The 15,175-nt window shown below is 42.7% G+C and overlaps 1 protein-coding gene across 10 annotated transcripts in view; it reads right to left on the bottom strand.

Moving 5' to 3' along the window:
• The window catches only part of LOC134211077 (roquin-1), a 75,328-nt gene that overhangs the window by 10,954 nt on the left and 49,199 nt on the right, over nucleotides 1-15,175 (bottom strand). The window lies entirely within an intron of this gene.

Genomic DNA, 15,175 nt, shown 5'->3' with positions numbered 1-15,175 from the left:
TTTTACATTATGCGACAGTTAAACAAGATAGCTAGTTGATACCATTCAAAAATTGTCAAAAATCTCAATCCTATTGATAATATTCACATTTCAAAAAAGTGGTGATATTCTGTTGCCGGAAAACTCATGAGGCAAAACGCCTTTTAGCTGGCAACTACTAGGGAACAAAGTACCATGCGTCGGCGAATCAGCATTCTGGTATGGATAGTGCGTGGAGACGCAAGTACTTTGTAGGTTATTGCCACTAGGGCGTTTTGCCTCACCAAAATGTTAGATGTTTCTTCAAAATGTGGAAATTTTCGGTTTTTCCGACCATCCCATGCACTATTTTGAAACTTTCTTCACCTATCCTACATAATTTTATCTCTAGTTTTGTTACGGCCATCCTAATGACGGTAAATATAACGGAAACCACAAAAGGCGTTTTGCATCGGGGGGGCGTTTTGGGGCCTCTTCCCCTAAATGAATAAGTGTGCAAGCATTTGTAGGGAAACCTGAATCTAATTGCATGTTGGGAAGTACATGTTCTAAGTTAACATGTCGAATACTGCGATCTAGAAATCATTAGAATCATGATTTCAAACAGTAGGTTCCCGGGCGTTTTTTAAACGATTTTTACAATTCTTTCACGGTTGTCTACCTCATCTAGTTTCCAGTAGTTTCTTATGTTTCTTGGGACCCTTTTTTTGCAAGATCAGCTGGATTACGGATGCTGTCATTTAGAATGTAGAAAATTTCGAATTACCAAATTCAATATAAGTAAAATTTACCTATTCAGAAAAACCTTATAACCGAAATCAACCATCTTGTCCAATAGAGTGATTCAAATTTTGACTTTTTCGCTCCCCTGTGCTTAAACGATTGTTTTTGCTATTTTAATAGTCCTCCCAAATTTTTAGCTGATTTGGATGTAATTTGATTGTGCACGTGCCATTTGAAGGTTATATGAAAATTACTATGAGAATTGCCACTTATGTAAAGGATCGTTTCGTGAAGCAGCCAAGAATGTATTTGAATATATTGAACGCATCGCCATCATAGAATAGATCCTAAGCTGAAAGTCAGTTGTTGTTGCGAAGCAATCTGACTTTTGTGAGCAAAATTATAATGAAAACAGAAATGCTCATTATTGATATTGATGTTATTCTTTTACGTGTTGAATTGAATTTCCCATAATTCAGTATTTTCCTAATAACTTTTGTTGCCAACATCAAATCGTTTAGCAACAACGACGATATTTTCCCTTGTTAAATTTCCTATGTTGCTAACGTATTCATACATTTTAAGAGCTTAATGGGCAATGATGAGGAACGGTTTTTCACAAAAGTTACTGTTTTCATAGTTATTTTCATACAAGCTTCAAACAGCTTGTGCTCATTCAAATTACATCCAAATTAGCTAAAAATTTGAGATGATCATTAAAATGGAAAATGTCATCGTTTAAGCATAGGGGAGCAAAAAAGTAAAATTTTGAATCACTCTATTGTCCATGCAAGCCTCAAAGCCCTTGCGTCATATATTGATTTGATGATGAAGTTCTAGGTTCTCCAAATTGCTCTGGAATTCAGATCAATTGGTCTACAAAGTGAACTACGCCTGATATCCAATCGAAATCAACCCAGCATGTTCATTCAATTTGGAGAACCTAGAACATCAAAACAATATAATACATCAAAAATAATAAAATACGCAAAGGCTTTAGGGGCTTGCATGAACAAGCTGGGTTGATTTCCTTTATGTTTCATTAAGTTCTTTTGAATCGGTAAATTTTACTCATATAGAATGTTAACAATAGTTAACTTTATTTAATTATATTTAAATTAAAAAAAAGCAAAGAATACAGTGTTACCAACTTCATTTTTCTGCTTGGTATACCCATTGACTGATCTCACCAAAACTAGAAGCGTTGGGACCTTCTATAAGCAAGGTTTTGAAAATTATAACAGTTACGAATTAAAGCTAACAACATTGAAAAAACAGATAGAACTTAAAACTAAACACATTAAAATTAGATAAAATTTGGTCCATTAGTACAACTGGTCGAAACAAGAACGAGACATTAGACAAAAGGAAGTCCCGGTCGTTTATAGGGTAAGGGTTAAAACAGAGAGAAAACCACCCTTCGGTTAAAATCCAGGAAATTTGTTGGTGTTGTAGTTGAAATCTGTATTGTACTTGCTGCGCTGCTTACCCTTGCTCGGGCCGATCTCTAAAATCGTCAGAATTCAGCCAACTTTCATCTTATCAACGAAAACAATTCAAATCCAATTCAGTTTGGCGCGACGATATAAATATCAAAACTAATAACCTACTCAGCACGCTGTAGTTCAGTGATAGTCTTTTGGATATTCTGACAACAGTTTGGAGAACTTGTTGTAACTGTTGGTCACAGAGGTTGGGACTTTTACAACCTTGGATTAAGTCCTACTTGGATAGTGGGTCTTACATCCGGAGTATTACTTGAGAGGCTCATAAGGCAGTTGTGCCTAGGCCCTAGATGCGACGATACAGACACCCATTTTTTAGAAAGCAGATGAAGGCGGCGATACTGATGTTGTGGGAGAACCTGGTGTGACCGGTTACTTTCCGGAGTTGCGTGTTGGTGGATGTTCTCAAACTGCGGTACCAATTTTCCTAGAATACATTTTTTCAGGTTTTGGTAACGCCCAAATGTTGAGAACCGCTGATCTTGGTATCAACTATCCAGTTCCCGTAAGACGATCTGCGGTTGTACCGTTAAGTGCCCGGGGATCCATGCAAACGTCGTGTTCGTACGCTTATTGACAGGGATGCTCTGGATCCAGGAGCGCTTAGCCAGTTCGCTCTGTAGAGCGAAAATTGCACTGGCTGAATCGGTCAGGATTAAAACCAATTTTCTCGAATCCGTGCTTTAAAGCTGTTCATTGTGGCTGTATAGAAGTGCCAGCTCTTCACTCCATGCCAGACGATTTGTGCCACTGAGAGGTAGACCGACGCCGGTCATCGTGCGCAGAATCCTGTCACCTTGGATCCTATGACCACCAGACGTGGTTACAGCGAAAGAGGCGGCTTCGCGGCAGATTGCCGACCGTGATGGTTGGTAGTAACCCACAAATGGCTCTATTGCAATGATTGAAGGTCGGTGCCAGAGTATCGATGAGGTTACGGTGGGAGAAGCACGCCGTAGAGCAGGCGACTATCGATGATAGCCGGTAGCCGGAGCTTCCTGTTATTTGTCCTTTGAGCTCTGGACAAGGTTCGAACTAGATTATTCTAGTCCTGCAGCTGACCTTCACTCCACGGAAATGCTGTAAAGCGGTGAAACCCTGTCGATGGAGACTCCGAGCACCTTAATTGTTTTCAAGTTAGGATGGGATTTTTCCGCACCTTTATGCTTGGACCGGATAGCTGATGTCTTCTTCTGCAAATATGCCCACGAACGCTATTGTTGGCGGTGGTATCAGGCTATTAGGCCGAATTGCCATTCACCGAATGAGGAGAAAGAAGCAAAAAGTGACAAATGAGAAGTTCTTCCTTCACGTTATCCTTACTTTCTTCTCCCTTCTTGTTTCTATCTTCTCCTTCTTTCTTCTATTCTTTTATTTTTTCCCTCTTCCTTTTTACTTCCTTCTTCACTTTTTCTTTCTTATTTCTTCCTATTTCCTTCTTCCTTATTTCTTCTTCATACTCCCTTCTTCTTTCTTCTTCTTCCGTTTTCCTTCTCTTTCCTTCTTCCCTTTTCTTTCTTACTTCTTTTTTTCTTTCTTTTTCGCTCTTCCCTTTTTTCTTTTAACTTCTTCCTTCTTCCTTTGTCTTTCTTCCTACTTTCTTCTTCCTTTTTCCCTTATTTCTTATTCCTTCTTTCTTTTTCCTTCCTTTTCCATCTTACTTCTTCCTGCTTCCTTTTTTTCCTTTTACTTTCTTTCTTCTTCCTTCTCTTGTTTTCCTTCTTCTTTATTCTTCCTGTTTTCATCTTCTTCATGTTTCTTCCTTCTTTCTTTTGTCTTCAATCTTCTTTATGATTCCTTCATTCTTTTTTTCATCTTCCATATTTTTCTCCCTTCTCCCTCATTTCTACATTATTTTTTCTTATTCCTTCTTACTTCTTCCATCTTTCTCCATCCTTCTACTTTCTTCCTCTTCCTTTTTCTTTCTTCCTTCTTTCTTCTTCCTTTTAGCTTCTTCTTTCTTCCTTCTTTCTTTTTATTTCTTCCTTTTTTACTTTTTCCTTTCTTTTGAGTGCGAGATTCCTCTTGTTTCGGACAGCAGAACGATGGCGCGATCGGCCGAAATATTGTGTTCTGCTTTGCGCGGCCGGTAATAAAAATCAGTTCAGTGCGAGATTTCTCTTGTTTCGGACAGCAGAACGATCGCGCGATCGGCCGAAATATTGTGTTCTGCATTGCGCGCCCGGTAGGCCGGTAGTTAGTTTGTACTACTTTTCGCGCCCGATTCATGGCTAGGTAAAATCACTGTGTATAAAGAATGGCACGGTCGTATCGCTTATCAGAGTGAATCCAGATCCAACGATGCCTACCAATTAACTGATAATCCTTCCTGTGGTTTTTGTGGAGACGCAGAGGTAAACACGGTCTTCAAATAGCAAAAACCACCTACTAATATTCCTTCCTTCTTCCTAACTGACTACAAGGACGTGGCCGGCGCCGTTATTGATCATTTGAATTTTAGAGTCACTGAAACTTGCACACTGAGAATGCTTGAACAATCCCAGTCAATCATTCAGTTGATTCTTTGTGCAATTTCACTGATTCTGGTCAATCACGGAGTAGCAACCATAGATATGTGTAGTCAGTCAAAGCTAAGCTAGCCTTTTTTACTTTTTCCTTTCTTTTCTTCTTTCTTTTTGCTTGCTCCTTCCTTCTTTCTTCCTCTGTCTACTAACATCTCACTCCCCACTTTTCATTCGGACTAATGGCCATTCGGCCTAAGGTTCATTGGGCTTAATGACCCAGTATTTTGGTTCTTATGGACAACCCTACTGATATAGCTCTGCGGGGAACGCCACTAACGGCGTATCATGCTTTTATTTGCGTGCATGCTGGAGTTTGACCGATGTCGACCAACAGAATGTCGTCAGCGCATATAAAAAAGCAAGGGCTGCCTTTGCGAGTTTACGAAACATGTGAAAAAAACAGGCAGATAAGTGAACGCACCAAAATACAAATTTTTAACTCTAACGTGAAATCTGTGCTGTTATACGCTAGCGAAACATGGTGTGTATCAGTGGAGAACAGTCAACGGTTGCAAGTGTTCATCAACAGATACTTGCGATACCTCAAACAACGAGCTCCATCGTCGTTGTCACCAGATAGCAACAGAAATTCGGGATCGGATGTGGGGCTGGGTCGGCCACACTCTACGTAGGGCCGGAAACGAAATCTGTAAACAAGCATTAGACTGGAACCAAGCGGGACATCGCAGCAGAGGCAGACCCAGAGGCTCATGGCGGCGAAGCCTCAATAAAGATATAAAAGAATGGAAATCTTTTAAGTCGGCCCTTTGCATCACCGGAGGTGTACAGGACCCATAAGTAGGTAAGTAAGTACATATATAGAAATACAGATGTTTGGTGATAAGAAGCGAAACGCACCGACCATGGCGATGAAAAAAAAAGCGTAACTGCCAACACAGACTTTTGGGATACCGTTGTCGGGGGTGACAATGGGTCAAATGGGGGTGAGAATGGGTCACTGTTTCAGTACTTAGAATGCTTGTAGAATAGATTGAATGTATCTGAGGGCAAGAAGACTAAAATACCTTTTTGAACGATTTTGCTATTCGACTTTCAGGCTGCCGGTGAGAGCGATGACTCATTCTCACCCCCCAGACCCATTATCACCCCGATGGCGGTATACCAGTTTCTTCCAGGTGGGTTCACAAAATCAGATTTCCATTGAACACTTGAAAGGGGCGCCCCGTGGGAACACTCCAGACGAAAGCCGGGAAATCCTCACTAACTGAGCTGCTGACAAACGAAAAAAGTTCAACAGGACGAACGCCTTTAAAATGTCGGGTTATACAAGGTCCACGTATCTGCCCTACTCGAAGGCGTACTGTAAGATGTATGCCAAGCCAGCGAAGTTCGAGTCCGTTCCATATCCTAGGCGGAAGGCGTGCTGCTAAAAACCCAATCTGGCGAAACCGGCCATCATCGGTTCACCAATCACTCGACGACTTTGTACCTGCTGGATGTCCGCGGTATTGGCCGGTATCACGAAACGTCCCGGGAGGGGACGCTGGTTTTCCAGATTGGGATGACGAGACTTCACTGCCACTCTTGCGGAAAGATTTAGCCAGACCAAGCCTGGTTGGCCAAATCGAGAAACTGTACTTTAGCGTGGGTTAGCGGTTTTTAGCATGGGGGGGGGGGTTCCACTACTCTTAGGGAGAGTAAAAGCTCGGCAGTGGGTTGTTCGGTAAGTCTGGTAGGTTTATTTGGTGGTGATGGTGCTCTGAAACTTAGGTGAGTACCTTACCTATTCGAAGTAATCTCCGAATGCGTTATCCACCTCAGGGTGATTGGAGATTGTACGATCTTGAGCGTCGAGATGATTGACTCTTTGTACAACTGTAACGCTCACACTTCCCTTGCCAGGCTGTTCACGGAAATACCTTTCTTCCTAATTTTACCACATGTGTGTTTATGTCCCACAAAAGGAGAATAGGGGGTTATATCCGGTGGCGAGCCGCAGGATAGATATACTTTTACCACGCTGACTAAAAAGCTACATCGGCGACAAACCTCGAGGACTGAGAGATCTAAAGCCTGTCCACGTTAAATTTCGGACACCCATCATCCATTACGATTTTTAATTTTTTTCACAAACCACTGAGGAGATCAATTTACATGACAGTTGAATCTCTCCGCTTTATGTTATTCTTTTAGCGGGTTTTCATTCTTGTCCAAAGAGATAAATAGCCAAAAATAAGTCTAATGGGACGAAGAATCCCGATCGCCACAGAATACTGAATATTGGTACCTACCTTAAAGATCTACTTCTCTCGTTAATATTCCGCGGGAGGCAGATTTTGATCTCTAGTGGAAGCGTAGAGGTCGGAAAGGAAGCTGTGTGGCTACCTTGATCTGAGCTAGTGGAAGGTAGGGGCGATGTGTAACTTGGTTGGAATATGAGCTCTCCTTCCGAAACTGAAACAGCGTAATCTTTGTCTATATAACCATGCATTTTTCCTCATATTTGTATCAAATGCTCCTCTTATCAAGCTTCGCCTTGAACTGTGTCATTTATTCAGCCGAACTACGTTTACAAATCCTGAATACTCTCCCGCTGCTATGGTTAAACCACCGAGTTCGGCGTGCGTTATTCTGCCAGCTCTTCTAAATCAGCTTCGGCGACTTACACAGCAAGTTCAGCTATAAGTAGCTTCTCTTGTCTCTGCTTCCGATTTGATGCTTCCTCCCTTAGAATTACATGGCTGTTAATTTCATTTCCTCTCGATGACGAGTTCAATATTAGCTTCAAACTCTGGATACTGTCGCTAGAATTAAAGCCTTCGAATCGAATCACTGTTCTCCTTATTCTGTTTTAGGTCGTGACTGCACTATACAAAATGTTATGCAGGGACAACAGATCGGCAGGCCTGATTGTTCACTGTAAGAACAGACCGTTACTCTTTAGAAACCGACTTTTTCCAGGTTGATGTAACTGGTTGAGTGGAATGCATCTTTGGGGCGCGTGGCACCGTCTCTCTGGGCCAACCTCATTTTGTTGAAAACAAAATGGCAAAACGAGAGCTGCATAGATGGAAGGCCCGTTCGCCTCTGGTGTTACAATTTTGCCTAAGGCTCTATGTCTAGTATTTACATCGTGAAACGCTAGTATCACTTAATATATATAAATTGCCTTGCCAATCCCTTGAAAATCATTTTCAATTTGAGTATAAACCAATGTAAGTTTCCCGAAATTTGGAAAGAATCGTTTATGTTTCCTGTTTTCAAAAACGGAGACAAAAGAGACATCAGAAATTATCGGGGAATTACTTCATTGTGCGCTGGATCAAAACTATTCGAGATTTTGTTTGGATACATTCTCTTTCGAAGTGTAAAACTGTATATTGCTCCTGATCAACATGGATTTTTCCCTGGAAGATCAACCTCAACTAATTTGACGGAATTTGTATCTTACTGTCTACGACACATGGAAGACGGTGCACAAATCGATACGGTTTACACGGACTTGAAGGCAGCTTTTGACCGAGTTAATCATCAGGCCCTGCTAGATAAAATGGAACATCTCGGTGCCTCGTCCAGCTTCGTAGCTTGTTTAAGCTCATACTTGGTTGGTCGTCAATTGAAGGTGAAACTGGAATCTTTTGTTTCTGCTCCTTTCCAAAACTGTTCAGGAGTACCACAAGGAAGTAATCTTGGTCCGCTGCTATTTTCAATATTCTTCAACGATATCTGCCTTGTACTACCCCGTGGATGCAGATTACTATATGCTGACGATCTAAAGATTTTCCTTGTTGTGACATCAATCAACGACTGCAGAGAGTTGCAACGAATGGTGTTTTTGTTAGTGTTGTATGGCGGACTTCTAGCGCTAGTTCCCCTCTACAACTTTGCCTAAGGGTACATTGCTCTATGCCTAGTATTTACATCGTGAAACGCTAGTATCACTTAATATACTAAATGATAATAAGTGTTATTATCATTTAGTATGTTGAATACAACACTTTTCAGAATTCCGCCTCTGGAATGAGTTATTTGCTGAATACTAAATGATAATGAAATGATAAGTTCAATCCCTGGTTACAACCCAGGATTCTCTCCAGGGAGAATTGTTTCCTTTATCATTCGCAACTTGTTGGAGCTGGAGAACCTTCACTGATTGTCCTAGTTCTGAATCAATTTTTTCGGGGGATCGCTCTGTAGAGTTTCGAGTAACGCAAGTAAACTCGTTTAAGCTTCTTTGGGCTAAGAGGGGCTTTCCTTAGCCGTGCCATTATATGCGCGGCTTTAAAGCAAGACAATGCTGTAGGTGGCTAGGTTCGAACGGTCCGGTTCAAGAAATTTTCCGGTTGGAAATGTTCTCGACTTCCCGTGTATCATCGTCTTAACATCATGATATCTATACGAATGCAAACATGGTAATTTTCCTTAGAAACCTCGTAATTAATAACTGTGGACGACAATGTCCCATGTCCAATTAAACAATACAACTAGAAACGAAAACATTTTTTCTATTTAAAACTGTGCCTTTCAGCATTTTTTAACAACTCGTTTTTATGATTAGAAAAAACAATTCGCATAGGGTTACTGTTCCTGGAATTCATCCCATAGCAAAACAAAGAAATGAAAAGAAATTTGATTTCTTTCTCATTTTTGTAAGTACCTATTTTCAGCAGTAAGCAGGCAAGTTAGCAAAAAAAGCGATGAAATCGGTGCTGCATTTATTTTATTATGTTCACTGAGATGGAAAACAGAACACTTCTCCTATTTAACTCAATCACATTTTGAGTAAGATTCAATGTCACTTCAAATTGGGAGCTCAAGAGAGTTTGGCAAATTGGAGATTCAATTGATAATAATTATGAATTATTATTACTTTGAACTAACTTTGATAAAAGCATATTAAACTAAGCACCAAACATGCAACGACTATCAAAACAGGCCTGATGAAACAATTCCACTATTTCCGAAATCTGTTCAAACAAATGTTGGTGTTCGAACTTTCTATATGCGTAGGGGATACGAATTTACACGATAGTAAATTTTCACAAATGCGGCTTCGTTGTGTATTACGCCCACCTAACAAGGGTAAACAATCTATTAAGGAGGATAAAACTAATTTATTATTTAGAGCAACATATTTCATCCGATTCAATTTACACACAATATCGTATTCACTGCTGTTTAAATATTCAAGTGCTTCCTCGCAATCCCAATGGGGCCGCTGAAACTATGGAAATTTACTGTATTTATGCTCTACATTGCATCAAGTTTGGCTGCGTAGCACTGACAACCATAAGCTTTTAACCTGTCCTCATCGAAAGTTCAGATAGCCCACTTCCTATTCTCCACGTTACGTTATAATATGTGCACCAAACCACACTCCATAGCGGGGTAACTGCCCAGTATCCGGCTCAAAGATAACTAAAACAACCAAGCCAAAGAGATATTGAGGTGGGAAGTCTATACAACCAATGACGGGCGTGAATCCTAATACTGCGAGGTTGAGGATATCTTCCCCACCCGGTCTCATCGCTTGGCGGCATAACGTGAACTTGTGGTTCGCTTCGAAAGCCAACGTTGACGTCATTCACTATTCACGTTTTGTACCCCTTTTTTGTTATGCGTAACCTTAGAGCCTGAGATGTTTGCCGTTTGGGTTTGTTGTCGTCGATGCCGCACGCAAAACCGTTATTATTTGATGAACAGTGTTACCGTACTTCCCTTATTCCGAGTTGTCAGTCGGATTTTTGCGGGACTGCACCAGCGATGGCGAAACGATAAAATCTGCGGAGCATTTTAAATTTTGAACACCCAATTTCTACTATCGTTGCATATTTTAGGAATGTTTCACCTTTGCTTGTCCAGCTCTCATATTTGATAGGCCTGGAGGAGGCATTGGTTTATGCCAATTTGCGCAGAAACTTTACACCAGTAGCAACTTAGAATCCCACGAGGTGCAGCGTGGCAAATGTTTACGTCAGATGGTAGGAATAATTTCATTAGTCATCACCATCGTGATTCACAACCTGGTAAATGAATAACATCATCAAGAACCATCGTAGCATAAAGTGGTTGGTTGCCACAGAGAATGCACAGTATGAGGGTATTTCTTCGTTTCTCATGGAATGTGCACTTTTTGCCATAGATGGTCTTTGAATAGAAAAAAAAAACGGTTGCGGAAGTGAACGCAAGACGCCACGAATGACGTCAATTTCGAGATTGTTCCGAACTGGGATGCACATAATACATATGGCTTTTCTAGGCGACTAACAAGGACGCGTCAGGATATTAAAAATATCAATTGTTACTTGACTGAATTGCAACAGCCGTTATTATAAACAATCACAAGTATGAAAACTATTTTATATGTTAATTATGTATATGTTTGTAATAAGCTTTTAACGTTCAAAATTGTTATAAAAATTTGAATACCAAAGGTTCCCTTTGTAAATTCATATAGAATTTCGGTTTCGAAAAGGTATTGATTTGTGCTTTTTCTATGTAAAATAAATAAAACAATTAGTGTTGTAATTCCAGAACACAATAACCGGTTGGATCCATTTTCAACAGCAAAAAATAAATCACGCAATAAATTCAATTTGTTGCGAGTAATACGAAGCAGTAGCATCAAATCTAATTACATTCATGCGATAATAAATTTGAGAAATGAGAAATAATATGTGAGATGTGAGAAGTGATATGTGAGATGTAAGGTGTGAGAAGCAAGAAGCGAGAAGTGAGGAGCGTGAAGTGAGAAGTAAGAAGGAAGAAATGAGAAGTGACAAGTGAGAGGCGAGCAATGAATAGTGAGAAGTGAGTAATGAAATAGAGATGTGAGACGGGAGAAATGAGAAGCGAGAAGCTAAAGACGCAAGGATGTGCAAGCTGAGGATTAAAGGCCGTTTCTTCAACTATAGCATCATCAACGTGCACTGCCCACACGAAGGGAGACCCGACGACGAGAAAGAAGCGTTCTACGCACAGCTGGAGCAGACATACGATGGATGCCCACTGCGGGACGTTAAAATCGTCATCGGTGACATGAACGCACAGGTAGGAAGGGAGGAAATGTATAGACCGGTCATCGGACCGGATAGTCTGCACACCGTATCGAATGACAACGGCCAACGATGCATAAACTTCGCAGCCTCCCGCGGAATGGTAGTCCGAAGCACCTTCTTTCCCCGCAAAAATATCCACAAGGCCACATGGAAATCACCTAACCAAGAAACGGAAAACCAAATCGACCACGTTCTAATCGACGGTAAATTCTTCTCCGACATCACGAACGTCCGCACTTACCGCAGTGCGAATATTGTATCCGACCACTACCTCGTTGCAGTATGCCTGCGCTCAAAACTCTCGACGGTGTACAACACGCGTCGAAGTCGGACGCCGCGGCTTAATATCGGGCGGCTACGAGACGGTAGACTAGCCCAAGAATACGCGCAGCAGCTGAAAGTGGCACTCCCAACGGAAGAGCAGCTAGGCGCAGCGTCTCTTGAAGATGGCTGGAGAGATATTCGATCCGCCATTGGTAGCACCGCAACCGCTGCACTTGGCACGGTGCCCCCGGATCAGAGAAACGACTGGTATGACGGCGAATGTGAGCAGTTAGTGGAAGAGAAGAATGCAGCATGGGCGAGATTGCTGCAACACCGCACGAGGGCGAACGAGGCACGATATAAACAGGCGCGGAACAGACAAAACTCGATTTTCCGGAGGAAAAGCGCCAGCAGGAAGATCGAAACCGTGAAGAAACGGAGCAACTGTACCGCGCTAATAACACACGAAAGTTCTATGAGAAGTTAAACCGTTCACGTAAGGGCCACGTGCCACAGCCTGATATGTGTAAGGACATAAACGGGAACCTTCTTACGAACGAGCGTGAGGTGATCCAAAGGTGGCGGCAGCACTACGAAGAACACCTGAATGGCGATGTGGCAGACGAAGATGGCGGTATGGTGATGGACCTGGGAGAACGCGCGCAGGACATAATTTTCCCGGCTCCGGATCTCCAGGAAATCCAGGAGGAGATTGGCCGGCTGAAGAACAACAAAGCCCCTGGGGTTGATCAACTACCAGGAGAGCTATTTAAACACGGTGGTGAGGCACTGGCTAGAGCGCTGCACTGGGTCATTACCAAGATTTGGGAGGAGGAAGTTTTGCCGCAGGAGTGGATGGAAGGTGTCGTGTGTCCCATCTACAAAAGGGCGATAAGCTGGATTGTAGCAACTACCGCGCAATCACATTGCTGAACGCCGCCTACAAGGTACTCTCCCAAATTTTATGCCGTCGACTAGCACCAACTGCAAGGGAGTTCGTGGGGCAGTACCAGGCGGGTTTTATGGGCGAACGCTCCACCACGGACCAGGTGTTCGCCATTCGCCAAGTACTGCAGAAATGCCGCGAATACAACGTGCCCACACATCATCTATTCATCGACTTCAAAGCCGCATATGATACAATCGATCGGGACCAGCTATGGCAGCTAATGCACGAACACGGTTTTCCGGATAAACTGATACGGTTGATCAAGGCGACGATGGATCGGGTGATGTGCGTAGTTCGAGTTTCAGGGGCATTCTCGAGTCCCTTCGAAACCCGCAGAGGGTTACGGCAAGGTGATGGTCTTTCGTGTTTGCTATTCAACATCGCTTTGGAAGGGGTAATACGAAGAGCAGGGATTAACACGAGTGGTACAATTTTCAATAAGTCCGTCCAGCTATTTGGTTTCGCCGACGACATAGATATTATGGCACGTAACTTTGAGAAGATGGAGGAAGCCTACATCAGACTGAAGAGGGAAGCTAAGCGGATCGGACTAGTCATCAACACGTCGAAGACGAAGTACATGATAGGAAGAGGTTCAAGAGAAGACAATGTGAGCCACCCACCGCGAGTTGGCATCGGTGGTGACGAAATCGAGGTGGTAGAAGAATTTGTGTACTTGGGCTCACTGGTGACTGCCGAAAATGACACCAGCAGAGAAATTCGGAGACGCATAGTGGCTGGAAATCGTACGTACTTTGACTCCGCAAGACGCTCCGATCGAATAGAGTTCGCCGCCGTACCAAACTGACAATCTACAAAACGCTCATTAGACCGGTAGTCCTCTACGGACACGAGACCTGGACGATGCTCGTGGAGGACCAACGCGCACTTGGAGTTTTCGAAAGGAAAGTGCTGCGTACCATCTATGGTGGGGTGCAGATGGCGGACGGTACGTGGAGGAGGCGAATGAACCACGAATTGCATCAGCTGTTGGGAGAACCATCCATCGTTCACACCGTGAAAATCGGACGACTGCGATGGGCCGGGCACGTAGCCAGAATGTCGGACAGTAACCCGGTGAAAATGGTTCTCGACAACGATCCGACGGGCACAAGAAGGCGAGGTGCGCAGCGGGCAAGGTGGATCGATCAGGTGGAAGATGACTTGCGGACCCTCCGTAGACTGCGTGGTTGGCGACGTGTAGCCATGGACCGAGCCGAATGGAGGAGACTCTTATATACCGCACAGGCCACTTCGGCCTTAGTCTGAATAAATAAATAATAAAGTGCTAAGTGAGAAGCGGGTAGAGAAGTGAGAAGCAATAGATGAGAAATGAGATTGAGAAGTGAGAAGTAACACATGAAAAATTAGATACGATAAGTGAGATTTAAGATGTGAGAAGTTAGAAACTAGAAGTTAGAGGCGAGAAGATAGAAGTAAGAAGTACGAAGTGAAAATGAGAAGTGTGAAGTAAGTAGTGTAAAGTGAGAAGTGAGGAGTAAGAAATAAAAAAGCAACATGTGAGAAGTGAGAAGCTAAAAGGGAGAAGTGATGTGTGTGATGAGAAGTGAGAAACAAAGAGTTCAGAAGTGAGAATCGAGAAGTCATAAGTGAAAGGCGAGAAGTTAATAGTGAGAAGTAATGTATATTGTAAATACATCTGATGACACATCCGTGGCTGGTCGGTCGTTACTGACTGCCGCAGAATCCACGAGGGCATCCGTACATGACGACACTATCTGGCAGTTACCAGATCTGAGCGCGAGACAGATCCTAGCGCTATCGGAAGTGATTCAGTTATTAAATAGAAATCTTCTTCTTATTATTATTGGCATTACATCCCCAACACTGGGACAGAGCCGCCTCGCAGCTTAGTGTTCATTAAGCACTTCCACAGTTATTAACTGCGAGGTTTCTAAGCCAGGTTACCATTTTAGCATTCGTATATCATGAGGCTAACACGATGATACTTTTATGCCCAGGGAAGTCGAGACAGTTTCTAATCCGAAAATTGCCTAGACCGGCACCGGGAATCGAACCCAGCCACCCTCAGCATGGTCTTGCTTTGTAGCCGCGCGTCTTACCGCACGGCTAAGGAGGGAGAAATATGAGTAGGAAAAGAAAATTTCCATCAGAACTGGTAGCGCTTTCTGGCCTACCTTGGCGGTCTAAGAGACCTAGAATAGAAGTAAGTTCGAATATGTTTCATAA

This window comes from Armigeres subalbatus, chromosome 2 (assembly GCF_024139115.2).
Source record: "Armigeres subalbatus isolate Guangzhou_Male chromosome 2, GZ_Asu_2, whole genome shotgun sequence".
NCBI classification, from domain to species: domain Eukaryota; kingdom Metazoa; phylum Arthropoda; class Insecta; order Diptera; family Culicidae; genus Armigeres; species Armigeres subalbatus.
Note: the sequence above shows the minus strand (reverse complement) of the source record. Positions and strands in the feature narration are given on the sequence as shown.